This window comes from Microcaecilia unicolor, chromosome 1 (genome assembly GCF_901765095.1).
Source record: "Microcaecilia unicolor chromosome 1, aMicUni1.1, whole genome shotgun sequence".
NCBI lineage: Eukaryota > Metazoa > Chordata > Amphibia > Gymnophiona > Siphonopidae > Microcaecilia > Microcaecilia unicolor.
Window position 1 is genome coordinate 721,919,659 of NC_044031.1, and position 26,710 is coordinate 721,946,368.

The 26,710-nt window shown below is 54.4% G+C and overlaps 1 protein-coding gene across 2 annotated transcripts in view; it reads left to right on the top strand.

The window, feature by feature from the left end:
• The first annotated feature begins 3,453 nt into the window (after positions 1–3,453).
• Positions 3,454–26,710, top strand: part of SQOR (sulfide quinone oxidoreductase) — an 82,578-nt gene continuing 59,321 nt past the window's right edge. For both annotated transcript variants that reach the window (XM_030189582.1, XM_030189583.1), the window contains exon 1: positions 3,454–3,536. The gene's annotated coding sequence lies outside the window, so the exon portion shown is untranslated. The remainder of the gene's footprint in view (positions 3,537–26,710) is intronic.

Sequence of the window (26,710 nt, forward strand, 5' to 3'; positions counted from 1 at the left end):
AAGAAGGGGAGAGGAGGGTTGCTGGATGGAGGGAAGGGGAGAGGAGGGTTGCTGGACATGGTGGAAGAAGGGGAGAGGAGGGTTGCTGGATGGAGGGAAGGGGAGAGGAGGGTTGCTGGACATGGTGGAAGAAGGGGAGAGGAGGGTTGCTGCACATGGTGGAAGAAGGGGAGAAGAGGGTTGCTGGATGGAGGGAAGGGGAGAGGAGAGTTGCTGGACATGGTGGAAGAAGGGGAGAGGAGGGTTGCTGGATGGAGGGAAGGGGAGAGGAGGGTTGCTGGACATGGTGGAAGAAGGGGAGAGGAGGGTTGCTGGATGGAGGGAAGGGGAGAGGATGGTTGCTGGACATGGTGGAAGAAGGGGAGAGGAGGGTTGCTGCACATGGTGGAAGGGGAGAGGAGGGTTGCTGGATGGAGGGAAGGGGAGAGGAGGGTTGCTGGACATGGTGGAAGAAGGGGAGAGGAGGGTTGCTGGATGGAGGGAAGGGGAGAGGAGGGTTGCTGGACATGGATGGATGAGAGGGAAGGGAGAGAGAAGAAATGCTGGACATGGATGGAGGGGATGGAAGAATGAGGAAGGAGATGAGATGAGGGAAAAGGAAGAGAGGAGAAAAACTGCACATGGATGAAGAAAATAGGCAGAAGCTGGATCCACTAGACAGTCAAGTCTGCAGAGGACCCAGCTTTTACTTATGGATATAGAGCAAGAAATGAAGAAGAAAGGAGGAAAGTAAAGAAATAAATGGAAAGGAAGCCCTGGAAACGGAGTTAAGAGGACAGATAGCAGCAGAATCGGATACTGGGCCAGCATGATCAGAAAAACAGTCACCAGACAACAAAGGTAGAAAAAAATCATTTTATTTTCATTATAGTGTTTGGAATATGTCCACTTTGAGAATCAGGTGCTCAACATTAAAAGTTTATATTTATTTACTTATTTATGGCATTTTATCCCACATTAAACATGAATTAAATTGGAACCTGGGATCATTTAATTTTTTTTCCCTGGAGACAGTAATGCATTGCCCCCCCCCCCCCCCCCAGGCTCTCTCCACGGCTATAGCCAGCTCTGCAATTTTGAGGGGAGGTGGATGGGGGGGGGGGGAGGTGGACCGGCGCAGAGGTGGACCGGGGAGAGAGCCTGTTGTTAAACATTTACCAGCACACCACTGTCTAGTGCCCACCCATCCAACCTGTTGGCCCACCCAAAAATTGACTTCTGGCTACGCCACTGTCTCACACACACACTCTCTCTCACACAGACACACTCGCACCCAGACTCACTCTCTGTCACACACACACACTCGCACATTCACTCTATCTCTCACACACAGTCACTCTCACATACACTCTCTCAAACATACACACTCCGAGGAAAACCTTGCTAGCGCCCGTTTCATTTGTGTCAGAAACGGGCCTTTTTTTACTAGTCATTTTATAAGTTATTTCTTTCTGCACCACTTTATACTCATATTCAGTGGTTCCATTCATTTAAAGCGCTACACTCATTTTATACATGGATAAAGTGGTGGAATTGCCTTTTAGTCTATTTAAAGCATGGAAACAGATGTTTAAAAACAAAAATAATAAAGCGATACTTTGTTTTTAAATCAAACAATCCATATAAGTAACTTTGTCACCATTCATGCACATAAATTAGTTGGCTTAAATTATATTCAAAGCAGCTTAATTTCATGATGTATAACCTATGCTGGTCCCTAGTCTGCCCTTAACTACCATCAGCGCAAATTAAATAAGTAATTAATTAATTCCCGGTGCACTAACACTTACGACTTTGGTGGCACACTGCACCACGCAACAAGTTTTCCCAACCCTCGCTTCAGCCGCACTTGCGTTCTCTGCCTAAGATCATGCAAGAACTAACGACCGCGGCGCCCGTACATATTGGGCACGTGGACATCGCTACACGCATGCGTCAGCAGATCAGATGCTCTCTGGCACGTGGATCATGTGTCAGTGTGCCCTTGGTCATAAATCTCCTTAGCAGTGTTGCCAGGTGGGCGGTTTTCCGCGACCCGCCGCGGGAAATTTTTGCCTGTGGCGGGTTGCGGTTTTTTGGGCTGCTTTTTGGTCTTTTGGGCGGTTTTTTGGGCGGTTTTCGGCCGTGGGGGGCGGGGTTAGTGATGTTGTGGGCGGGGCCGATGACAGGGGCGGGGCTGATGACAGGGGAGGCGGGGCCGATGACGGCGGGGTTGATGACGGCGGGGGCGGGGTTGATGACAGCGGGGGTGTCAGGGGCGGGGTTTGAGTTTGGGCGGGTTTTGGGCTGGTTTGGGTGGGAAAAAAAATTTCCACCTGGCAACCCTGCTTAGTATAAGCAGTGTTGCCAGGTGGGCGGTTTTACCGCCCAATTGGGCGGTTTTCCGCGACCCGCCGCGGGAAATTTTTGCCCGCGGCGGGTTGCGGTTTTTTGGGCGGTTTTTTAGGCTTCCGGGCGGCTTTTTGGGCGGCTTTTTGATTTTTTTCGGCCGCGGGGGGCGGGGTTAGTGACGTTTTTGGCCGGGGTTAGTGACGTTTTGGGCGGGGCCGATGACGTGGGAGGCGGGGCCGATGACGTGGGAGGCGGGGCCGATGACGGGGAGGCGGGGCTGATGACGGGGAGGCGGGCCCGATGACGTGGGAGGCGGGGCTGATGACGGGGAGGCGGGCCCGATGACGTGGGAGGCGGGGCCGGTGACGGCGGGGGCGGGGCCGGTGACGCGGGGGGTGGGGGTTTGTCAGGGGCGGGGTTTGTGTTTGGGCGGGTTTTGGGCTGGTTTCTGGCCCGGATTGGGCTGGAAAAAAAAATTCTACCTGGCAACCCTGAGTATAAGCTTTCCTGTATCAGCCCTGGCATAAAGCAAGTGTGGTTGTGCAAAATATATCACAAGGAACAAGCTCTTAATTGTACAGCGCTGCGTAACCCTAGTAGCGCTCTAGAAATGTTAAATAGTAGTAGTAGTAGTTTTTGATTACAATCACATCAGCACCCTGTATTAATGAGTTTCAAGCGCAGGTACGCTATGAGAATACACTCAAATTTTGCATAAGATAGTCTGACCACACCCACAATTTCTTCTTAAGGTGGTTTTCTCCATTTTATTTAAATGAGTCCATAATTCTTCCAATAGTCTGTCCACCTGTCCATACTGATGCTAACCAGCCTCGACTGCATACTCCAGATTGTGCGCGAGGCGAGCACTTACCATTTAACTCACATAACATGCCCCGGCCGCCCATCCCTGTTATTTCTTGTACGGGAGCGGCATCTGCCTCAACCGGTCACAAAACGTACTTTGTCGCAACTCGCAATGGATAGCGGTTTCTAAACTTTCTATCTTTTTTTCTATTATGAAAATGCAGATTTCGGACATGCTACTACGCTCTCTTTTCAGATAACTTCCTGTTTCCGGCGAGGCGGGATGTAGAGGGAGGGAGTTAAAAAAACTTAGTTGTGCGATGTGTATAGTAGTGTATCATAGGGGACGGGGAACCGGAGAAGGAAAAGGCTGTGTGATTGTTAGTGGGCGACCTCAGGTATGAGCTTGATGATGGGGAAGGGGAGGGAGAGGTGCTGTATCGTGGATAAGGAGGAGAGTGGGAGAGATGGCAGATCATGGGGAGGGGAGACTGGATCCCCGATCCCGTGTGGGGAGGGGTGCTCGGAGTGTGAGTACAATCGAATGCGTGTGACTTGGTATCTTTGGGGTAGTGTTAACAAATGATTTAATGTAGTGCATAAAGTGACAGGAAGGAGCCTCACCCTGTTCCACGATACACTGGAGATTATTTCAGGCTCTCGAATGCACTGCTAAATGTTCCAGTCCTTGGGGCTGATTCCTGCAAGACAGCTCTGCTTCATCTGTTTATAGGGGAATGGGGTACCTGTGTGGGACGGTGTAAAAGCCAGATCTGCGGGATCCTCGGGATCCCCCAGTGTTCCCCGAGCTTCTTAATTGTTGAAATACTGTTGCAATATGCAACATAACATTGCTCGGGCCAGGGCCCTCATGGCTGGCACACCCTATTCTATTATATATGCGGGTTTGTTTGTTTAGTTTTGTTTTTTTTCTTTCTTCTTCATCTTTTCTTTCAAGTGTACAGCGCTGCGTACGTTGTCTAGTAGCGCTATAGAAATGATAACTAGTAGTAGTTCTTTGCCAGTGTCTCACTGCCTGTAGGACTTAAATGTGGCTATCGTGTATTAACGGGGTCTCCTGTGGGATTGCTCCGTGTTGTCCAGCAGCAACTCCCCGCTCAGGTTAATACCTTATACCCATTTTCCAACCCATTCCACTGCGTAATTACACCAGAAAAACCACAGGGCTAGCCTAACAGTTATGCGAATTAGGCAGTCATCCAAGGCAGCAATGAGCAGCTGCAGTCAAAGCAAGAAATATTCTGACAATTGCACAAACTCAGTGAATCCTCGGTAAAGTATGAACCCTTTAGCCATATCCTTCTTGTAAGGGTATAATGCTGAAGTGATCATAAATTGTTGAGGGGGTTTGAATGGGAACTTTAGACTTGGGGAGGAGCTAGCAGAGACGTGGACCGGAGGGAACAGACCTTGGGTGGAGACTTAGGAGGGCAGGGATTAGAACCCCACAACCAGTTGGATTTTCAGGATACCCACAATGACTACGCATGAGAAAAAATGCACATGATAGAAGCTGTGCATGATAGTTATTGTAGGTAATGTATTCTGAAACCCTGACTGGCTGTGGGGTCCCCCAGACAGGTATATGACACTCTGGATTAGGGACCTGGGTGAAGGCCAGTGAGGAAACTGGTAAAAAAGAGAAATAGGCCAATATAAATGATCAGGCAACAAAGGTAGAAAAAAAAAAGCATTTTATCTTCATTTTAGTGTTAAAAGTATGTAAACTTTGGACAATTGTTTTTATGTTGCAAAACACAAAAGGAAATGTTATCCCTGAGATATATTTTCTTTAAAAATGTTAGTCTGTGCACATATTCTAAAATTATGCACACGTGGAAGACAGTTATTTTAACAGTGCCCCTATATTTAGCCTCCTGTTCTATAAATGAATAGAATACTAACCTAACAGGTGTACTTTGAAGAGACCCAGAATAGCACTTTTCAATAGTTGGTCCCAAAGAATGGACTCAGCTCCCATCACATATCTGCACTGACTGACACAGCCTACCTTTAAAATGTACCTGACAGCTTATTTATTTTTGTCAGCATATGGACTTCCATAACACTGTTTTTAGGTACATGCAAGGCTGATCAGGAATTTTGGAGATAGGCGCAGGATATATTCAGTTAAGTCCTGCAGGTGATTTTTCTTGTAGCAGGATACTGAATTCTGATTTGGCAGTGCTGTTTGTTACTGGAAATGGGATCAATAATTATTTGCTCACCCATGTCTTATTTTGATGGTATTATACAGTGTTGATTCTGTTTGGTAACTTTGTAATTCTAGGTGCTTTGCAAATACACCTCCACATATGTTATATTTTGTAATCCACCTTGACCATAAAGCAAAACAACACTGCATCACTCACTTGTCCAACATTGTCCTCAGCATAATGTTTCTACTTATCCACTGTTATAAACTATACCAAAAAGGACTTACAAAATCAGATTGGCGAAGCAAGTCTTAATTAATTTATTGTCAAAAATAAGAAATACACTCTTGCAAGAATGGGTGTCTCTGAAAGCAAGTAGGCACACCCAGTCCTTAATGTTTACAGGTTATATACCCTTTATTTCTCTGGTTACATTAGATGTCTGCCCCTGATATTGATCACATTTACCCCGTCACTGCATCATTGCTAATTATCATATAACAATTAACAATCCCTTTTAAAAATTTTCCATTGACCAAGCCTGAGCCTCTATCCATTGTTAGCTCTTCTGCTCAGTTTGCATTTTCTTATCTTCAGACCTTGAGAGCTCTGCCTTAGCAATTTCGCACATGGCATGGTCTTCCCCCAACTCCCCCTTACTTCTTTTTCCTTTGTCTATAGTTCTTGCAGATGGTCAATGAGGAGGAGGTGTTTTTAAGACCCAGCATTAAAACTGCTTAGTTATTTAATTTCAAGACAAAAATTCTTGATTTAGGGCTCCTTTTACAAAATGTTGCTACTGATTAGTTGCACTGCGTGTGAAGAAGCTCATGGGAATTGAATGGGTTTCTTCATATTTAATGTAGGCTAATCTGTGAAAGGAGCCCTTAGGTTGTTGAGCAACTGAGGTCTTTTCCTCCTACCTCTTAGCATATATCATTTCAGACTCATTATTAAAGTCTAGCACTTTCACAGTGAGTAAGTGATTAGTTCTACACGTAAGTGGGTAGCCAGATTTTGGAATTAGTTTTGAACCTAGGAACAGGCCACATACTGACGCCTCCCCCTCAGACACCCCTTCTGCTATTTATGTTGCCCCCCCCCTCCGAAGCCTCCTACCCACCAACTTTCCCATCCGAAATAGAACAACAGCTTCTCCTCTCCCAAACTGCCTTCAATCGCAGTATTAAACATTATAACATCCCGCGGCCTATGTACCGGAGTGTATCAGGACATGTTGAACCGTTGACAATGCCGCATGACTTTGTAAACGGGGGGGGAGATATCACATGATCACACTAAGAGTGAATTCTGTACTTCGTATTTTTAAAAAGCACTATTCCGTGAGCCACACTTAATGTTAGATGCAGTTATAGAATAGCGCTTACGCCCAGGATTCGCGCCTAACTTTAGGCACAGCCATTTGCACCAACTGAAACGTGGTGCAAACGTATGTGTCTACATTAGGCACATTTCCCCATTATTCTATAAGAACACGTGTAAATGTAGAGGAATGCCCTATCCCACCCACGATCCTCCTATTTCTGTGCCCCTTTTTTCTACTCACATGTAAAATTTAGGCACAGACCCCCATGACTAAATTTGCCAATGCAAGTTCCAATTAAATCTAATTAGTGCCAATAGCTTGTTTAAAAAGCCAATTATTGGCACATGCAATTTTTGGCAACTTTTACATGCTAATATGTATGTATTGGAACAGATTCAGCACAAAGTCCCTGAAGAGGCCTTAAAGGTGAGTAGCAGCAAGCTACGTGTTCTGGGAAGACATTGTTTTCAAAAAGGGGATAGTGCTGGGCATACTTATAGGGTCTGTGCCAGAGCCGGAGGTGGGAGGCGGGGATAGTGCTGGGCAGACTTATACGGTCTGTGCCCTGAAAAAGACAGGAACAAATCAAGGTAAGGTATACACAAAAAGTAGCACATATGAGTTTATTTTGTTGGGCAGACTGGATGGACCGTGCAGGTCTTTTTCTGCCATCATCTACTATGTTACTATGTTCTTAACAAACAAAAGTGTCCTTAGCCAGAGGCTTCTTGAAGTGGCAGCCTTGGTTTCATTCAGTCCTGCAACAGAGAATAAGCCGGCACTGGTGCTTTATTGTGCTTAGTGAGCCTAACTAGACTACGGTTAACTAGCACATAGTATGCGCAGGCCAAAAGCCCATGAGTTCAAAACAAGAAGAAAAAAAAAATCCAGCCACAGTCTGGCTCACATTATGCAAGTAAGGCATGTGATGTTGTCCAGTCTTACATAAGTATTGCCATACTAGAAAAGACCAAAGGTCCATCAAGCCCAGCATCCTGTTTCCAACAGTGGCCAATCCAGGTCACAGATACCCGGCAAGATCGCAAACTCTGTTCCATGGCACACCGGGGCACTGCAGCAAAATCTCAGGGGTGTTGTGGTATATTTTCTCCACCTCCCTCCCACTGCCACCCAAGCTGCTCCTACTACTTCTCTAGATGAGCAGCAGCAATGGCAAAACAAGCAGCAGCCACCACGGGGCTTTTGCAGCAGACTTTGATCCTGGGGAACTGGGTTCGATTCCCATTGTAGCTCCTTGTGACTGTGGGCAAGTCACTTAACCCTCCATTGCCCCAGGTACAAAATAAGTACCTTTATATATGTAAACTGCTTTGAATGTAGTTGCAAAATACCACAGAAAGGTGGTATATCAAGTCCCAATTCCCTTTCCCTTTCCCCCTTTCGTGTGGCTGATGGTCCTGCTCCCTCGGATGCCACTTCTGTTCCAGGGCACAGCTGGCAGCCGCATGAATGAAGAATCCTGCCTCACGGTGGCTGTAGCTTGCTTTGCTGCTGTTGGTCTAGAGAAGCAGCAGCAGGGATGGGGTTGTGTGGGGGGGGGGAGGAGGAGGCAGACACTGAATTGGGGAGAAACAGAGCAGGGGCTTAGGCTGAATGGAAGGGGGAGAGAGGGCAGAAGTTGGGTAGAGGGGGCAGAGGGGATGGAAGTGGGGAGAGAGGAAGGGGAGATGGTTGATGGAAAGAGGAGAAGAGAAGAAGGGCAGATGCTTGAAGGAAAGGGAGGAGAGAAGAAGGGCAGATGCTTGAAGGAAAGGGAGGAGAGAAGAAGGGCAGATGCTTGAAGGAAAGGGAGGAGAGAAGAAGGGCAGATGCTTGATGGAAAGGGGGGCGAGAAGGAGGGCAAACTCTTGATGGAAAGGGGCAGAGAAGGAGGGCAGACGCCGGATGGAAAGGGGGCAGACGCTTGATGGAAAGGGACAGAGAAGGAGTGCAGACGCTTGATGGAAAGGGGAGAGAAGGAGGGCAGATGCGGGATGGAAAGGGAGGAGAGAAGGAGGGCAGACGCGGGATGGAAAGGGGGGAGAGAATGAGGGCAGACGCCGGATGGAAAGGGGGGCAGAGAAGGATGGCAGACGTGTGATGGAAAGGGACAGAGAAGGAGGGCAAACTCTTGATGGAAAGGGGGCAGAGAAGGATGGCAGACGTGTGATGGAAAGGGGCAGAGAAGGAGGGCAGATGCTTGATGGAAAGGGGGCAGAGAAGGATGGCAGACGTGTGATGGAAAGGGACAGAGAAGGAGGGCAGACGCTTGATGGAAAGGGGGCAGAGAAGGATGGCAGACGTGTGATGGAAAGGGGCAGAGAAGGAGGGCAAACTCTTGATGGAAAGGGGGCAGAGAAGGAGGGCAGATGCTTGATGGAAAGGGGGGGAGAGAAGGAGGGCAGATGCTTGATGGAAAGGGGGGGAGAGAAGGAGGGCAGGCGCGTGATGGAAAGAAGGAGGGCAGACGCTTGATGGAAGGGGGCAGAGAAGGAGGGCAGATGCTTGATGGAAAGGGGGGGAGAGAAGGAGGGCAGATGCTTGATGGAAAGGGGGGGAGAGAAGGAGGGCAGGCGCGTGATGGAAAGAAGGAGGGCAGACGCTTGATGGAAGGGGGCAGAGAAGGAGGGCAGATGCTTGATGGAAAGGGGGCAGAGAAGGAGGGCAGATGCTTGATGGAAAGGGGGGGGAGAGAAGGAGGGCAGGCGCGTGATGGAAAGAAGGAGGGCAGACGCTTGATGGAAAGGGGCAGAGAAGGAGGGCAGACGCCGGATGGAAAGGGGGCAGACGCTTGATGGAAGGGGGCAGAGAAGAAGGGCAGACGCTTGATGGAAAGGGGGCAGAGAAGGAGGGCAGATGCTGGATGGAAACGGGGGCAGAGAAGGGCAGACGCTGGATGGAAATGGGGGCAGAGAAGGAGGGCAGATGCTTGATGGAAAGGGGGGGAGAGAAGGAGGGCAGATGCTTGATGGAAAGGGGGGGGAGAGAAGGAGGGCAGATGCTTGATGGAAAGGGGGGGAGAGAAGGAGGGCAGGCGCGTGATGGAAAGAAGGAGGGCAGACGCTTGATGGAAAGGGGCAGAGAAGGAGGGCAGACGCCGGATGGAAAGGGGGCAGACGCTTGATGGAAAGGGGGGCAGAGAAGAAGGGCAGACGCTTGATGGAAAGAAGGATGGCAGACGTGTGATGGAAAGGGGCAGAGAAGGAGGGCAAACTCTTGATGGAAAGGGGGCAGAGAAGGAGGGCAGATGCTTGATGGAAAGGGGGGGAGAGAAGGAGGGCAGGCGCGTGATGGAAAGAAGGAGGGCAGACGCTTGATGGAAAGGGGCAGAGAAGGAGGGCAGACGCCGGATGGAAAGGGGGCAGACGCTTGATGGAAAGGGGGCAGAGAAGAAGGGCAGACGCTTGATGGAAAGAAGGATGGCAGACGCTTGATGGAAGGGGGCAGAGAAGGAGGGCAGATGCTTGATGGAAAGGGGGCAGAGAAGGAGGGCAGATGCTTGATGGAAAGGGGGGGAGAGAAGGAGGGCAGGCGCGTGATGGAAAGAAGGAGGGCAGACGCTTGATGGAAAGGGGCAGAGAAGGAGGGCAGACGCCGGATGGAAAGGGGGCAGACGCTTGATGGAAAGGGGGCAGAGAAGAAGGGCAGACGCTTGATGGAAAGGGGGCAGAGAAGGAGGGCAGATGCTGGATGGAAACGGGGGCAGAGAAGGGCAGACGCTGGATGGAAATGGGGGCAGAGAAGGAGGGCAGACGCTGGATGGAAAGGGGAGAGAAGGAGGGCAGATGCTTGATGGAAAGGGGGAGAGAAGGAGGGCAAACTTGATGGAAAGGGGAGAGAAGGAGGGCAGATGCGGGATGGAAAGGGAGGAGAGAAGGAGGGCAGACGCGGGATGGAAAGGGGGGAGAGAATGAGGGCAGACGCCGGATGGAAAGGGGGCAGAGAAGGATGGCAGACGTGTGATGGAAAGGGGGCAGAGAAGAAGGGCAGATGCTTGATGGAAAGGGGGGGAGAGAAGGAGGGCAGGCGCGTGATGGAAAGAAGGAGGGCAGATGCTTGATGGAAAGGGGCAGAGAAGGAGGGCAGACGCCGGATGGAAAGGGGGCAGACGCTTGATGGAAAGGGGGCAGAGAAGAAGGGCAGACGCTTGATGGAAAGGGGGCAGAGAAGGAGGGCAGATGCTGGATGGAAACGGGGGCAGAGAAGGGCAGACGCTGGATGGAAACGGGGGCAGAGAAGGGCAGACGCTGGATGGAAATGGGGGCAGAGAAGGAGGGCAGACGCTGGATGGAAAGGGGAGAGAAGGAGGGCAGATGCTTGATGGAAAGGGGGAGAGAAGGAGGGCAAACTTGATGGAAAGGGGAGAGAAGGAGGGCAGATGCGGGATGGAAAGGGAGGAGAGAAGGAGGGCAGATGCGGGATGGAAAGGGGGGAGAGAATGAGGGCAGACGCCGGATGGAAAGGGGGCAGAGAAGGATGGCAGACGTGTGATGGAAAGGGACAGAGAAGGAGTGCAGACGCTTGATGGAAAGGGGGCAGAGAAGGATGGCAGACGTGTGATGGAAAGGGACAGAGAAGGAGGGCAAACTCTTGATGGAAAGGGGGCAGAGAAGGATGGCAGACGTGTGATGGAAAGGGGCAGAGAAGGAGGGCAAACTCTTGATGGAAAGGGGGCAGAGAAGGAGGGCAGGCGCGTGATGGAAAGAAGGAGGGCAGACGCTTGATGGAAAGGGGCAGAGAAGGAGGGCAGACGCCGGATGGAAAGGGGGCAGACGCTTGATGGAAAGGGGGCAGAGAAGAAGGGCAGACGCTTGATGGAAAGGGGGCAGAGAAGGAGGGCAGATGCTGGATGGAAACGGGGGCAGAGAAGGGCAGACGCTGGATGGAAATGGGGGCAGAGAAGGAGGGCAGACGCTGGATGGAAAGGGGAGAGAAGGAGGGCAGATGCTTGATGGAAAGGGGGAGAGAAGGAGGGCAAACTTGATGGAAAGGGGAGAGAAGGAGGGCAGATGCGGGATGGAAAGGGAGGAGAGAAGGAGGGCAGACGCGGGATGGAAAGGGGGGAGAGAATGAGGGCAGACGCGGGATGGAAAGGGGGCAGAGAAGGATGGCAGACGTGTGATGGAAAGGGGGCAGAGAAGAAGGGCAGATGCTTGATGGAAAGGGGGGGAGAGAAGGAGGGCAGGCGCGTGATGGAAAGAAGGAGGGCAGACGCTTGATGGAAAGGGGCAGAGAAGGAGGGCAAACTCTTGATGGAAAGGGGGCAGAGAAGGAGGGCAGATGCTTGATGGAAAGGGGGGGAGAGAAGGAGGGCAGATGCTTGATGGAAAGGGGGGGAGAGAAGGAGGGCAGGCGCGTGATGGAAAGAAGGAGGGCAGACGCTTGATGGAAGGGGGCAGAGAAGGAGGGCAGATGCTTGATGGAAAGGGGGGGAGAGAAGGAGGGCAGGCGCGTGATGGAAAGAAGGAGGGCAGACGCTTGATGGAAAGGGGCAGAGAAGGAGGGCAGACGCCGGATGGAAAGGGGGCAGACGCTTGATGGAAAGGGGGCAGAGAAGGAGGGCAGACGCCGGATGGAAAGGGGGCAGACGCTTGATGGAAAGGGGGCAGAGAAGAAGGGCAGACGCTTGATGGAAAGGGGGCAGAGAAGGAGGGCAGATGCTGGATGGAAACGGGGGCAGAGAAGGGCAGACGCTGGATGGAAATGGGGGCAGAGAAGGAGGGCAGACGCTGGATGGAAAGGGGAGAGAAGGAGGGCAGATGCTTGATGGAAAGGGGGAGAGAAGGAGGGCAAACTTGATGGAAAGGGGAGAGAAGGAGGGCAGATGCGGGATGGAAAGGGAGGAGAGAAGGAGGGCAGACGCGGGATGGAAAGGGGGGAGAGAATGAGGGCAGACGCCGGATGGAAAGGGGGCAGAGAAGGATGGCAGACGTGTGATGGAAAGGGGGCAGAGAAGAAGGGCAGATGCTTGATGGAAAGGGGGGGAGAGAAGGAGGGCAGGCGCGTGATGGAAAGAAGGAGGGCAGACGCTTGATGGAAAGGGGCAGAGAAGGAGGGCAAACTCTTGATGGAAAGGGGGCAGAGAAGGAGGGCAGATGCTTGATGGAAAGGGGGGGGAGAGAAGGAGGGCAGATGCTTGATGGAAAGGGGGGGAGAGAAGGAGGGCAGGTGCTTGATGGAAAGGGGGCAGAGAAGGAGGGCAGATGCTTGATGGAAAGGGGGGGAGAGAAGGAGGGCAGATGCTTGATGGAAAGGGGGGGAGAGAAGGAGGGCAGGCGCGTGATGGAAAGAAGGAGGGCAGACGCTTGATGGAAGGGGGCAGAGAAGGAGGGCAGATGCTTGATGGAAAGGGGGCAGAGAAGGAGGGCAGATGCTTGATGGAAAGGGGGGGAGAGAAGGAGGGCAGGCGCGTGATGGAAAGAAGGAGGGCAGACGCTTGATGGAAAGGGGCAGAGAAGGAGGGCAGACGCCGGATGGAAAGGGGGCAGACGCTTGATGGAAAGGGGGCAGAGAAGAAGGGCAGACGCTTGATGGAAAGGGGGCAGAGAAGGAGGGCAGATGCTGGATGGAAACGGGGGCAGAGAAGGGCAGACGCTGGATGGAAATGGGGGCAGAGAAGGAGGGCAGACGCTGGATGGAAAGGGGAGAGAAGGAGGGCAGATGCTTGATGGAAAGGGGGAGAGAAGGAGGGCAAACTTGATGGAAAGGGGAGAGAAGGAGGGCAGATGCGGGATGGAAAGGGAGGAGAGAAGGAGGGCAGACGCGGGATGGAAAGGGGGGAGAGAAGGAGGGCAGACGCCGGATGGAAAGGGGGCAGAGAAGGATGGCAGACGTGTGATGGAAAGGGGGCAGAGAAGAAGGGCAGATGCTTGATGGAAAGGGGGGGAGAGAAGGAGGGCAGGCGCGTGATGGAAAGAAGGAGGGCAGACGCTTGATGGAAAGGGGCAGAGAAGGAGGGCAGACGCCGGATGGAAAGGGGGCAGACGCTTGATGGAAAGGGGGCAGAGAAGGAGGGCAGACGCTTGATGGAAAGGGGGCAGAGAAGGAGGGCAGATGCTGGATGGAAACGGGGGCAGAGAAGGGCAGACGCTGGATGGAAACGGGGGCAGAGAAGGGCAGACGCTGGATGGAAATGGGGGCAGAGAAGGAGGGCAGACGCTGGATGGAAAGGGGAGAGAAGGAGGGCAGATGCTTGATGGAAAGGGGGAGAGAAGGAGGGCAAACTTGATGGAAAGGGGAGAGAAGGAGGGCAGATGCGGGATGGAAAGGGAGGAGAGAAGGAGGGCAGACGCGGGATGGAAAGGGGGGAGAGAATGAGGGCAGACGCCGGATGGAAAGGGGGCAGAGAAGGATGGCAGACGTGTGATGGAAAGGGACAGAGAAGGAGGGCAAACTCTTGATGGAAAGGGGCAGAGAAGGAGGGCAGACGCTTGATGGAAAGGGGGCAGAGAAGGATGGCAGACGTGTGATGGAAAGGGACAGAGAAGGAGGGCAAACTCTTGATGGAAAGGGGGCAGAGAAGGATGGCAGACGTGTGATGGAAAGGGACAGAGAAGGAGGGCAAACTCTTGATGGAAAGGGGCAGAGAAGGAGGGCAGACGCCGGATGGAAAGGGGGCAGACGCTTGATGGAAAGGGGGCAGAGAAGGATGGCAGACGTGTGATGGAAAGGGACAGAGAAGGAGGGCAAACTCTTGATGGAAAGGGGGCAGAGAAGGATGGCAGACGTGTGATGGAAAGGGGCAGAGAAGGAGGGCAGATGCTTGATGGAAAGGGGGGAGAGAAGGAGGGCAGGCGCGTGATGGAAAGAAGGAGGGCAGACGCTTGATGGAAAGGGGCAGAGAAGGAGGGCAGACGCCGGATGGAAAGGGGGCAGACGCTTGATGGAAAGGGGGCAGAGAAGAAGGGCAGACGCTTGATGGAAAGGGGGCAGAGAAGGAGGGCAGATGCTTGATGGAAAGGGGGGAGAGAAGGAGGGCAGGCGCGTGATGGAAAGAAGGAGGGCAGACGCTTGATGGAAAGGGGCAGAGAAGGAGGGCAGACGCCGGATGGAAAGGGGGCAGACGCTTGATGGAAAGGGGGCAGAGAAGAAGGGCAGACGCTTGATGGAAAGGGGGCAGAGAAGAAGGGCAGATGCTTGATGGAAAGGGGGGAGAGAAGGAGGGCAGGCGCGTGATGGAAAGAAGGAGGGCAGATGCTTGATGGAAAGGGGCAGAGAAGGAGGGCAGACGCCGGATGGAAAGGGGGCAGACGCTTGATGGAAAGGGGGCAGAGAAGGAGGGCAGACGCTTGATGGAAAGGGGGCAGAGAAGGAGGGCAGATGCTGGATGGAAACGGGGGCAGAGAAGGGCAGACGCTGGATGGAAATGGGGGCAGAGAAGGAGGGCAGACGCTGGATGGAAAGGGGAGAGAAGGAGGGCAGATGCTTGATGGAAAGGGGGAGAGAAGGAGGGCAAACTTGATGGAAAGGGGAGAGAAGGAGGGCAGATGCGGGATGGAAAGGGAGGAGAGAAGGAGGGCAGGCGCGTGATGGAAAGAAGGAGGGCAGACGCTTGATGGAAAGGGGCAGAGAAGGAGGGCAGATGCTGGATGGAAACGGGGGCAGAGAAGAAGGGCAGACGCTTGATGGAAAGGGGGCAGAGAAGGAGGGCAGATGCGGGATGGAAAGGGAGGAGAGAAGGAGGGCAGACGCGGGATGGAAAGGGGGGAGAGAATGAGGGCAGACGCCGGATGGAAAGGGGGCAGAGAAGGATGGCAGACGTGTGATGGAAAGGGACAGAGAAGGAGGGCAAACTCTTGATGGAAAGGGGGCAGAGAAGGAGGGCAGATGCTTGATGGAAAGGGGGGGAGAGAAGGAGGGCAGGCGCGTGATGGAAAGAAGGAGGGCAGACGCTTGATGGAAAGGGGCAGAGAAGGAGGGCAGACGCCGGATGGAAACGGGGGCAGAGAAGGGCAGACGCTGGATGGAAATGGGGGCAGAGAAGGAGGGCAGACGCTGGATGGAAAGGGGAGAGAAGGAGGGCAGATGCTTGATGGAAAGGGGGAGAGAAGGAGGGCAAACTTGATGGAAAGGGGAGAGAAGGAGGGCAGATGCTTGATGGAAAGGGGGGGAGAGAAGGAGGGCAGGCGCGTGATGGAAAGAAAGGGGGCAGACGCTTGATGGAAAGGGGGCAGAGAAGGATGGCAGACGTGTGATGGAAAGGGACAGAGAAGGAGGGCAGATGCTTGATGGAAAGGGGGGAGAGAAGGAGGGCAGGCGCGTGATGGAAAGGGGGCAGAGAAGGAGGGCAGATGCTGGATGGAAACGGGGGCAGAGAAGGGCAGACGCTGGATGGAAATGGGGGCAGAGAAGGAGGGCAGACGCTGGATGGAAAGGGGAGAGAAGGAGGGCAGATGCTTGATGGAAAGGGGGAGAGAAGGAGGGCAAACTTGATGGAAAGGGGAGAGAAGGAGGGCAGATGCGGGATGGAAAGGGAGGAGAGAAGGAGGGCAGACGCGGGATGGAAAGGGGGGAGAGAATGAGGGCAGACGCCGGATGGAAAGGGGGCAGAGAAGGATGGCAGACGTGTGATGGAAAGGGACAGAGAAGGAGGGCAGACGCTTGATGGAAAGGGGGCAGAGAAGGAGGGCAGATGCTGGATGGAAACGGGGGCAGAGAAGGGCAGACGCTGGATGGAAATGGGGGCAGAGAAGGAGGGCAGACGCTGGATGGAAAGGGGAGAGAAGGAGGGCAGATGCTTGATGGAAAGGGGGAGAGAAGGAGGGCAAACTTGATGGAAAGGGGAGAGAAGGAGGGCAGATGCGGGATGGAAAGGGAGGAGAGAAGGAGGGCAGATGCTGGATGGAAACGGGGGCAGAGAAGGGCAGACGCTGGATGGAAATGGGGGCAGAGAAGGAGGGCAGACGCTGGATGGAAAGGGGAGAGAAGGAGGGCAGATGCTTGATGGAAAGGGGGAGAGAAGGAGGGCAAACTTGATGGAAAGGGGAGAGAAGGAGGGCAGATGCGGGATGGAAAGGGAGGAGAGAAGGAGGGCAGACGCGGGATGGAAAGGGGGGAGAGAAGGAGGGCAGACGCCGGATGGAAAGGGGGCAGAGAAGGATGGCAGACGTGTGATGGAAAGGGACAGAGAAGGAGTGCAGACGTGTGATGGAAAGGGGGAGAGAAGGAGGGCAAACTTGATGGAAAGGGGAGAGAAGGAGGGCAGATGCGGGATGGAAAGGGAGGAGAGAAGGAGGGCAGATGCGGGATGGAAAGGGGGGAGAGAATGAGGGCAGACGCCGGATGGAAAGGGGGCAGAGAAGGATGGCAGACGTGTGATGGAAAGGGGGCAGAGAAGGATGGCAGACGTGTGATGGAAAGGGACAGAGAAGGAGGGCAGATGCTGGATGGAAACGGGGGCAGAGAAGAAGGGCAGACGCTTGATGGAAAGGGGGCAGAGAAGGAGGGCAGATGCTGGATGGAAACGGGGGCAGAGAAGGGCAGACGCTGGATGGAAATGGGGGCAGAGAAGGAGGGCAGACGCTGGATGGAAAGGGGAGAGAAGGAGGGCAGATGCTTGATGGAAAGGGGGAGAGAAGGAGGGCAAACTTGATGGAAAGGGGAGAGAAGGAGGGCAGATGCGGGATGGAAAGGGAGGAGAGAAGGAGGGCAGACGCGGGATGGAAAGGGGGGAGAGAATGAGGGCAGACGCCGGATGGAAAGGGGGCAGAGAAGGATGGCAGACGTGTGATGGAAAGGGGCAGAGAAGGAGGGCAAACTCTTGATGGAAAGGGGGCAGAGAAGGAGGGCAGATGCTTGATGGAAAGGGGGGGAGAGAAGGAGGGTAGATGCTTGATGGAAAGGGGGGGAGAGAAGGAGGGCAGGCGCGTGATGGAAAGAAGGAGGGCAGACGCTTGATGGAAAGGGGCAGAGAAGGAGGGCAGACGCCGGATGGAAAGGGGGCAGACGCTTGATGGAAAGGGGGCAGAGAAGAAGGGCAGACGCTTGATGGAAAGAAGGATGGCAGACGCCGGATGGAAAGGGGGGGGAGAGAAGGAGGGCAGGCGCGTGATGGAAAGAAGGAGGGCAGACGCTTGATGGAAAGGGGCAGAGAAGGAGGGCAGACGCCGGATGGAAAGGGGGCAGACGCTTGATGGAAAGGGGGCAGAGAAGAAGGGCAGACGCTTGATGGAAAGAAGGATGGCAGACGTGTGATGGAAAGGGGCAGAGAAGGAGGGCAAACTCTTGATGGAAAGGGGGCAGAGAAGGAGGGCAGATGCTTGATGGAAAGGGGGGGAGAGAAGGAGGGCAGGCGCGTGATGGAAAGAAGGAGGGCAGACGCTTGATGGAAGGGGGCAGAGAAGGAGGGCAGATGCTTGATGGAAAGGGGGCAGAGAAGGAGGGCAGATGCTTGATGGAAAGGGGGGGAGAGAAGGAGGGCAGGCGCGTGATGGAAAGAAGGAGGGCAGACGCTTGATGGAAAGGGGCAGAGAAGGAGGGCAGACGCCGGATGGAAAGGGGGCAGACGCTTGATGGAAAGGGGGCAGAGAAGGAGGGCAGACGCCGGATGGAAAGGGGGCAGACGCTTGATGGAAAGGGGGCAGAGAAGAAGGGCAGATGCTGGATGGAAACGGGGGCAGAGAAGGGCAGACGCTGGATGGAAATGGGGGCAGAGAAGGAGGGCAGACGCTGGATGGAAAGGGGAGAGAAGGAGGGCAGATGCTTGATGGAAAGGGGGAGAGAAGGAGGGCAAACTTGATGGAAAGGGGAGAGAAGGAGGGCAGATGCGGGATGGAAAGGGAGGAGAGAAGGAGGGCAGACGCGGGATGGAAAGGGGGGAGAGAATGAGGGCAGACGCCGGATGGAAAGGGGGCAGAGAAGGATGGCAGACGTGTGATGGAAAGGGGGCAGAGAAGAAGGGCAGATGCTTGATGGAAAGGGGGGGAGAGAAGGAGGGCAGGCGCGTGATGGAAAGAAGGAGGGCAGACGCTTGATGGAAAGGGGCAGAGAAGGAGGGCAGACGCCGGATGGAAAGGGGGCAGACGCTTGATGGAAAGGGGGCAGAGAAGAAGGGCAGACGCTTGATGGAAAGGGGGCAGAGAAGGAGGGCAGATGCTGGATGGAAACGGGGGCAGAGAAGGGCAGACGCTGGATGGAAACGGGGGCAGAGAAGGGCAGACGCTGGATGGAAATGGGGGCAGAGAAGGAGGGCAGACGCTGGATGGAAAGGGGAGAGAAGGAGGGCAGATGCTTGATGGAAAGGGGGAGAGAAGGAGGGCAAACTTGATGGAAAGGGGAGAGAAGGAGGGCAGATGCGGGATGGAAAGGGAGGAGAGAAGGAGGGCAGACGCGGGATGGAAAGGGGGGAGAGAATGAGGGCAGACGCCGGATGGAAAGGGGGCAGAGAAGGATGGCAGACGTGTGATGGAAAGGGACAGAGAAGGAGGGCAAACTCTTGATGGAAAGGGGCAGAGAAGGAGGGCAGACGCTTGATGGAAAGGGGGCAGAGAAGGATGGCAGACGTGTGATGGAAAGGGACAGAGAAGGAGGGCAAACTCTTGATGGAAAGGGGGCAGAGAAGGATGGCAGACGTGTGATGGAAAGGGACAGAGAAGGAGGGCAAACTCTTGATGGAAAGGGGCAGAGAAGGAGGGCAGACGCCGGATGGAAAGGGGGCAGACGCTTGATGGAAAGGGGGCAGAGAAGGATGGCAGACGTGTGATGGAAAGGGACAGAGAAGGAGGGCAAACTCTTGATGGAAAGGGGGCAGAGAAGGATGGCAGACGTGTGATGGAAAGGGGCAGAGAAGGAGGGCAGATGCTTGATGGAAAGGGGGGAGAGAAGGAGGGCAGGCGCGTGATGGAAAGAAGGAGGGCAGACGCTTGATGGAAAGGGGCAGAGAAGGAGGGCAGACGCCGGATGGAAAGGGGGCAGACGCTTGATGGAAAGGGGGCAGAGAAGAAGGGCAGACGCTTGATGGAAAGGGGGCAGAGAAGGAGGGCAGATGCTTGATGGAAAGGGGGGAGAGAAGGAGGGCAGGCGCGTGATGGAAAGAAGGAGGGCAGACGCTTGATGGAAAGGGGCAGAGAAGGAGGGCAGACGCCGGATGGAAAGGGGGCAGACGCTTGATGGAAAGGGGGCAGAGAAGAAGGGCAGACGCTTGATGGAAAGGGGGCAGAGAAGAAGGGCAGATGCTTGATGGAAAGGGGGGAGAGAAGGAGGGCAGGCGCGTGATGGAAAGAAGGAGGGCAGATGCTTGATGGAAAGGGGCAGAGAAGGAGGGCAGACGCCGGATGGAAAGGGGGCAGACGCTTGATGGAAAGGGGGCAGAGAAGAAGGGCAGACGCTTGATGGAAAGGGGGCAGAGAAGGAGGGCAGATGCTGGATGGAAACGGGGGCAGAGAAGGGCAGACGCTGGATGGAAATGGGGGCAGAGAAGGAGGGCAGACGCTGGATGGAAAGGGGAGAGAAGGAGGGCAGATGCTTGATGGAAAGGGGGAGAGAAGGAGGGCAAACTTGATGGAAAGGGGAGAGAAGGAGGGCAGATGCGGGATGGAAAGGGAGGAGAGAAGGAGGGCAGGCGCGTGATGGAAAGAAGGAGGGCAGACGCTTGATGGAAAGGGGCAGAGAAGGAGGGCAGATGCTGGATGGAAACGGGGGCAGAGAAGAAGGGCAGACGCTTGATGGAAAGGGGGCAGAGAAGGAGGGCAGATGCGGGATGGAAAGGGAGGAGAGAAGGAGGGCAGACGCGGGATGGAAAGGGGGGAGAGAATGAGGGCAGACGCCGGATGGAAAGGGGGCAGAGAAGGATGGCAGACGTGTGATGGAAAGGGACAGAGAAGGAGGGCAAACTCTTGATGGAAAGGGGGCAGAGAAGGAGGGCAGATGCTTGATGGAAAGGGGGGGAGAGAAGGAGGGCAGGCGCGTGATGGAAAGAAGGAGGGCAGACGCTTGATGGAAAGGGGCAGAGAAGGAGGGCAGACGCCGGATGGAAACGGGGGGCAGAGAAGGGCAGACGCTGGATGGAAATGGGGGCAGAGAAGGAGGGCAGACGCTGGATGGAAAGGGGAGAGAAGGAGGGCAGATGCTTGATGGAAAGGGGGAGAGAAGGAGGGCAAACTTGATGGAAAGGGGAGAGAAGGAGGGCAGATGCTTGATGGAAAGGGGGGGAGAGAAGGAGGGCAGGCGCGTGATGGAAAGAAAGGGGGCAGACGCTTGATGGAAAGGGGGCAGAGAAGGATGGCAGACGTGTGATGGAAAGGGACAGAGAAGGAGGGCAGATGCTTGATGGAAAGGGGGGAGAGAAGGAGGGCAGACGCGTGATGGAAAGGGGGCAGAGAAGGAGGGCAGATGCTGGATGGAAACGGGGGCAGAGAAGGGCAGACGCTGGATGGAAATGGGGGCAGAGAAGGAGGGCAGACGCTGGATGGAAAGGGGAGAGAAGGAGGGCAGATGCTTGATGGAAAGGGGGAGAGAAGGAGGGCAAACTTGATGGAAAGGGGAGAGAAGGAGGGCAGATGCGGGATGGAAAGGGAGGAGAGAAGGAGGGCAGACGCGGGATGGAAAGGGGGGAGAGAATGAGGGCAGACGCCGGATGGAAAGGGGGCAGAGAAGGATGGCAGACGTGTGATGGAAAGGGACAGAGAAGGAGTGCAGACGCTTGATGGAAAGGGGGCAGAGAAGGAGGGCAGATGCTGGATGGAAACGGGGGCAGAGAAGGGCAGACGCTGGATGGAAATGGGGGCAGAGAAGGAGGGCAGACGCTGGATGGAAAGGGGAGAGAAGGAGGGCAGATGCTTGATGGAAAGGGGGAGAGAAGGAGGGCAAACTTGATGGAAAGGGGAGAGAAGGAGGGCAGATGCGGGATGGAAAGGAGGAGAGAAGGAGGGCAGATGCTGGATGGAAACGGGGGCAGAGAAGGGCAGACGCTGGATGGAAATGGGGGCAGAGAAGGAGGGCAGACGCTGGATGGAAAGGGGAGAGAAGGAGGGCAGATGCTTGATGGAAAGGGGGAGAGAAGGAGGGCAAACTTGATGGAAAGGGGAGAGAAGGAGGGCAGATGCGGGATGGAAAGGGAGGAGAGAAGGAGGGCAGACGCGGGATGGAAAGGGGGGAGAGAAGGAGGGCAGACGCCGGATGGAAAGGGGGCAGAGAAGGATGGCAGACGTGTGATGGAAAGGGACAGAGAAGGAGTGCAGACGTGTGATGGAAAGGGGGAGAGAAGGAGGGCAAACTTGATGGAAAGGGGAGAGAAGGAGGGCAGATGCGGGATGGAAAGGGAGGAGAGAAGGAGGGCAGATGCGGGATGGAAAGGGGGGAGAGAATGAGGGCAGACGCCGGATGGAAAGGGGGCAGAGAAGGATGGCAGACGTGTGATGGAAAGGGGGCAGAGAAGGATGGCAGACGTGTGATGGAAAGGGACAGAGAAGGAGGGCAGATGCTGGATGGAAACGGGGGCAGAGAAGAAGGGCAGACGCTTGATGGAAAGGGGGCAGAGAAGGAGGGCAGATGCTGGATGGAAACGGGGGCAGAGAAGGGCAGACGCTGGATGGAAATGGGGGCAGAGAAGGAGGGCAGACGCTGGATGGAAAGGGGAGAGAAGGAGGGCAGATGCTTGATGGAAAGGGGGAGAGAAGGAGGGCAAACTTGATGGAAAGGGGAGAGAAGGAGGGCAGATGCGGGATGGAAAGGGAGGAGAGAAGGAGGGCAGACGCGGGATGGAAAGGGGGGAGAGAATGAGGGCAGACGCCGGATGGAAAGGGGGCAGAGAAGGATGGCAGACGTGTGATGGAAAGGGACAGAGAAGGAGGGCAAACTCTTGATGGAAAGGGGGCAGAGAAGGATGGCAGACGTGTGATGGAAAGGGGCAGAGAAGGAGGGCAGATGCTTGATGGAAAGGGGGGAGAGAAGGAGGGCAGGCGCGTGATGGAAAGAAGGAGGGCAGACGCTTGATGGAAAGGGGCAGAGAAGGAGGGCAGACGCCGGATGGAAACGGGGGCAGAGAAGGGCAGACGCTGGATGGAAATGGGGGCAGAGAAGGAGGGCAGACGCTGGATGGAAAGGGGAGAGAAGGAGGGCAGATGCTTGATGGAAAGGGGGAGAGAAGGAGGGCAAACTTGATGGAAAGGGGAGAGAAGGAGGGCAGATGCTTGATGGAAAGGGGGGGAGAGAAGGAGGGCAGGCGCGTGATGGAAAGAAGGAGGGCAGACGCTTGATGGAAAGGGGGCAGACGCTTGATGGAAAGGGGGCAGAGAAGGATGGCAGACGTGTGATGGAAAGGGACAGAGAAGGAGGGCAGATGCTTGATGGAAAGGGGGGAGAGAAGGAGGGCAGGCGCGTGATGGAAAGGGGGCAGAGAAGGAGGGCAGATGCTGGATGGAAACGGGGGCAGAGAAGGGCAGACGCTGGATGGAAATGGGGGCAGAGAAGGAGGGCAGACGCTGGATGGAAAGGGGAGAGAAGGAGGGCAGATGCTTGATGGAAAGGGGGAGAGAAGGAGGGCAAACTTGATGGAAAGGGGAGAGAAGGAGGGCAGATGCGGGATGGAAAGGGAGGAGAGAAGGAGGGCAGACGCGGGATGGAAAGGGGGCAGAGAAGGATGGCAGACGTGTGATGGAAAGGGGGCAGAGAAGGATGGCAGACGTGTGATGGAAAGGGACAGAGAAGGAGGGCAGATGCTTGATGGAAAGGGGGGAGAGAAGGAGGGCAGGCGCGTGATGGAAAGGGGGCAGAGAAGGAGGGCAGATGCTGGATGGAAACGGGGGCAGAGAAGGGCAGACGCTGGATGGAAATGGGGGCAGAGAAGGAGGGCAGACGCTGGATGGAAAGGGGAGAGAAGGAGGGCAGATGCTTGATGGAAAGGGGGAGAGAAGGAGGGCAAACTTGATGGAAAGGGGAGAGAAGGAGGGCAGATGCGGGATGGAAAGGGAGGAGAGAAGGAGGGCAGACGCGGGATGGAAAGGGGGGAGAGAATGAGGGCAGACGCCGGATGGAAAGGGGGCAGAGAAGGATGGCAGACGTGTGATGGAAAGGGACAGAGAAGGAGGGCAGACGCTTGATGGAAAGGGGGCAGAGAAGGAGGGCAGATGCTGGATGGAAACGGGGGCAGAGAAGGGCAGACGCTGGATGGAAATGGGGGCAGAGAAGGAGGGCAGACGCTGGATGGAAAGGGGAGAGAAGGAGGGCAGATGCTTGATGGAAAGGGGGAGAGAAGGAGGGCAAACTTGATGGAAAGGGGAGAGAAGGAGGGCAGATGCGGGATGGAAAGGGAGGAGAGAAGGAGGGCAGATGCTGGATGGAAACGGGGGCAGAGAAGGGCAGACGCTGGATGGAAATGGGGGCAGAGAAGGAGGGCAGACGCTGGATGGAAAGGGGGAGAGAAGGAGGGCAGATGCTTGATGGAAAGGGGGAGAGAAGGAGGGCAAACTTGATGGAAAGGGGAGAGAAGGAGGGCAGATGCGGGATGGAAAGGGAGGAGAGAAGGAGGGCAGACGCGGGATGGAAAGGGGGGAGAGAATGAGGGCAGACGCCGGATGGAAAGGGGGCAGAGAAGGATGGCAGACGTGTGATGGAAAGGGACAGAGAAGGAGTGCAGACGTGTGATGGAAAGGGGGAGAGAAGGAGGGCAAACTTGATGGAAAGGGGAGAGAAGGAGGGCAGATGCGGGATGGAAAGGGAGGAGAGAAGGAGGGCAGATGCGGGATGGAAAGGGGGGAGAGAATGAGGGCAGACGCCGGATGGAAAGGGGGCAGAGAAGGATGGCAGACGTGTGATGGAAAGGGGGCAGAGAAGGATGGCAGACGTGTGATGGAAAGGGACAGAGAAGGAGGGCAGATGCTTGATGGAAAGGGGGGAGAGAAGGAGGGCAGGCGCGTGATGGAAAGGGGGCAGAGAAGGATGGCAGACGTGTGATGGAAAGGGACAGAGAAGGAGGGCAGATGCTTGATGGAAAGGGGGGAGAGAAGGAGGGCAGGCGCGTGATGGAAAGGGGGCAGAGAAGGAGGGCAGATGCTGGATGGAAACGGGGGCAGAGAAGGGCAGACGCTGGATGGAAATGGGGGCAGAGAAGGAGGGCAGACGCTGGATGGAAAGGGGAGAGAAGGAGGGCAGATGCTTGATGGAAAGGGGGAGAGAAGGAGGGCAAACTTGATGGAAAGGGGAGAGAAGGAGGGCAGATGCGGGATGGAAAGGGAGGAGAGAAGGAGGGCAGACGCGGGATGGAAAGGGGGGAGAGAAGGAGGGCAGACGCCGGATGGAAAGGGAGGCGAGAAGGAGGGCAGACGCCAGATGGAAAGAGGGGAGAGAAGGAGGGCAGATGCTTGATGAAAGGGGGGAGAGAAGGAGGGCAGACGCCGGATGGAAAGGGGGGAGAGAAGGAGGGCAGACCCCAGATTGAAACGGGGGAGAGAAAGGGGGCAGATGCTGGATTGAAACGGGGAAGAGAAAGAGGGCAGATGCTGGATGGAATGGGGGGAAAGAAGGAGGGCAGACGCCAGGTAGAAAGGGGGAAAGAGAAGGAGGGCAGATGCCCAATGGAAAGGGGGAAGAGAAGGAGGGCATGCAAGGGAATGTAAGCGTCAGTGGCTGAAGCATGCCACGAATTTGCTGACTCTGCAAACAGCATGGAGCTCAGGAAATGGACCTCTTCAGCTGGCATGGCTTGGGCATTCCCGCCAGCAAAGGTGGAACACAATGTTGTTGGGCGGGGGAGACCTGAGAGGAAATGTGTAGCCTAGGGGTGCCGTGACCCGAGAAAGTTTGGGAACCACTGTAGTAAATGCTTAGCCGTAAACTGTATCCCAGCGCATACATTGATATTGAAGATTGTAATCCTCTGAGAGCAATAGGCTCCACACTTGGTGAGGTCCTCATCGCCTTCTGATCTGGAGCCATTAAGAATCAGAAATCTACAACAATTATGAAGTGTCTTCCATTTGTCACTGAAAATAGGATGTATCTCCTCTACCAGGGAACTCCTAATAACTATGTCCAGTAGCCTTACACTACTAAACATCTGCCAGGCAGTGAAACCTCATTCTGGCACCAAAGTGCTCACTTTGTAATCCACTGGGTTGAAGAAGTGTGACTTGCCATAAAGTTCCAGAATTCCACAGAACTAAGATTCAATGTCCTTTTCAAGGTACAAGAGTATCCGACATCAGTGCTGCCCTTCACTGTGCCACCTTGGCGGAAATCTCATCATTAATGTATCCAAAATTATGAGATCCAAAGTGCTAGAATGGCCTTTAAGAGCTGATTGTCAATGTCCACAGCTTTTTCCCTGCGACTCCCTAGGAGTGAACTGTTGTAAAAATATTTGTGCCGTCACCACAGTCTCATAAGTCTGTGTTGTACCCATATACATGATTCACAAATATGCAGGGTGCAATAGGGTGATGAATCTTCTGCTCAGAGTTTAGTGCCGATTGGTGCAAAACCCCTTCTTTGTGCTGCCACCTTTGCAGAAAATTCTTGGGAAGCAAAGAGCCTTTCCTATTCTCCTATGTTAGTGCCTTCCTGCCCCACAGGTCCTTCATTATGGCAGTCTTATGAGCAAAGTTTAAATATGACCATATGAGGCCGTGTGGCTTGTTGTTTTGTGCACACCTGGTGGGCTTTTTCCACTTTCAAGGGGCCTAAACATTTTGGGAGCTGGAGGGATTGAGCCAACCAGGTCTTGAAGAAGGCCCACAGCTCCCCATCTCCCAGCAATTCCAAAAGGCCGACTAACCTCAAATTGTTTCTTCTGGACCTGTTTTCTAGGTCCTCAAGCTTGTCTTCAATATTCTGCCAGCTTCTTTTGGAACCGAGCCTGTAAGTTCTCCATTAAGGTCATACGGACTTCCAACTCACTTGTGTACTATTGAAATTGCTGCAAAGTCTTGGCTGAGTTCATCTAATTTCCCCTGGATTCACTCAAATTTAGTATCTGGCAGGTACAGCCTCTTTCCAGGATGGCTTCCTTCGCTGTTATTACCTCCATAGTGACGTCTGCCACCCAAGCCGAGCTGATCGTCGAGCCTGCAGTGCTTGAAGGCGCTGCCATCTTGCCTGCCTTTTTCCCTCTCCTTTTTCTGAATTTTCGCTGCCA